This window comes from Suricata suricatta, chromosome 11 (genome assembly GCF_006229205.1).
Source record: "Suricata suricatta isolate VVHF042 chromosome 11, meerkat_22Aug2017_6uvM2_HiC, whole genome shotgun sequence".
Classification (NCBI taxonomy): Eukaryota; Metazoa; Chordata; class Mammalia; order Carnivora; family Herpestidae; genus Suricata; species Suricata suricatta.
In genome coordinates, this window is record NC_043710.1 from 14,657,749 (window position 1) to 14,659,490 (window position 1,742).

Here is a 1,742-nt window from a genome sequence, read left to right on the forward strand (position 1 = left end):
TCTCTCTCTCTCTCTCTCTTTTCCCCTTTGCTCATTTTGTTTCTTAAATTCCACATGAGTGAAATCATGTGGTATTTTTCTCTCTCTGAATTATTTTGCTTGGCACTATACTCTATAGCTTCATCCATGCCATTGCAAATGCTAAGATTTCCCTCTAAATCTAAAGTTGGACAATTAATAATATTTTCTAATAAAACATATGTACTCCTGTTTATGTCCTTGTGTATAACTTCTGCAATTACTGCCTAGCCTCCTGAAGTCCTTTCCACACCTGCCTGTAGATGTAACTAATGCTCAGATTTCTCACACTGCTTAAAATTTCTTGATGAAGATGCAGTAAAATTAATGTTTCCAGTCCTTCTCACATTTTCTCCGATTTGTTTTGTGACCTATAATTCTACAATGAAGTCTTTTTGAAATTTCATGAGTTTTTAGAAGTGGAATTTTTGAATCAATTGGTATACATATTTAAATGTTGATGTTTGTAGTTATTGCCCAAATATCATCCATGAGCTTGTACCAAACTACACTCCTTCCCTAAGTCTAAAAAATGCCTGTCCAACTTCATAGATGTGTCTGTATATGAACACACAAAAGTCTGTATCTGACAGCACATGGGTCAGGATCTGACTACACATATAAATGCATATACTTATGTATGTGTATTTGATCTGATCACACACAGGCCTGTATCTGTCTTACACACATGGCTGTATCTTGCCATACACAGGCCTGTATCTGACTGTGCATGATTTTTGTCAGGAACTGACTGAAATTCTGTTCCATGTAGCATGGACTGAGGTCCCACTCTGGTATTCAGTAAATAGCTGGGCTTTTAGGGAATATTTAGGATGACTTTGCTCATGGGAGTGGCAGGGATGGCTAGGAGACCAGGCCCTTCTGGCTCCTTCTCCTTCTCCGTGTACCCTGACTCTCCAGTGAGTTTGTTAGACTTGTAAAATGGCAGTACAGGACTTCCGGAGGGAAGATATTAAGCCAATTAAGATTTCATCCCATCCTGACGTCAGCTTGATGTTCAGGATCTCAAGTTCTAAATCCAAACTGCACCAAATGGAAAGGCAACTGATAGAATGGCAGGTGCAAGTCTTATCCCCTGCAAGGGGTTAATACCCAAAACGTATGAGGAACTTATACAACCAAATAGCAAAAACGAAACAAAACAAAACAAAAAACTGTTTAAAAACTAGGCGATAGGACTGAATAGACATTTTCCAAAGAAGACACACAAATGACCAATAGGAACAGGGAAGGGTGCTCAACATTATTAATCATCACGGAAATGAAAATCAAACCACAATGAGATATAACCACATACTTGTTAGGATGGGTGTTATCAAAAAGAGATTACATGGCTGGTGAGGATGTAGATAAAAGGAATCTGTAGTTCGCTGTAGTTGGTATAAATTTTTATTTATACAGTATTTAAATAATTTTATAATATAAATTTATGCACACATTTATATTATATATAAATATAATCTTATATAAATTTATATTTATACCATAACTGTAGTTGCATAAATTTTTCAGCCACTCTGGAAACTAGTATGGAGATTCCTCAAAAAGTGAAATAGAACTACCATAATATCTGGAAATTTCACTTCTGTGCGTGAATCCAAGAATATGAAATCAAAATCTTGAGATATCTGCACTCCCATGTTTGTGGCAGTACTATTCACAACAGCCAAGACATGGAAACAGTATAAGCATCCATTGATGGA

General features: G+C 36.3%; 1 protein-coding gene across 1 annotated transcript in view; it reads right to left on the reverse strand.

The window, feature by feature from the left end:
* LOC115271732 (olfactory receptor 4A47-like) overlaps nucleotides 1-1,742 on the reverse strand; it is a gene marked incomplete at its 3' end in the record, with an annotated part of 2,941 nt that overhangs the window by 255 nt on the left and 944 nt on the right. The window lies entirely within an intron of this gene.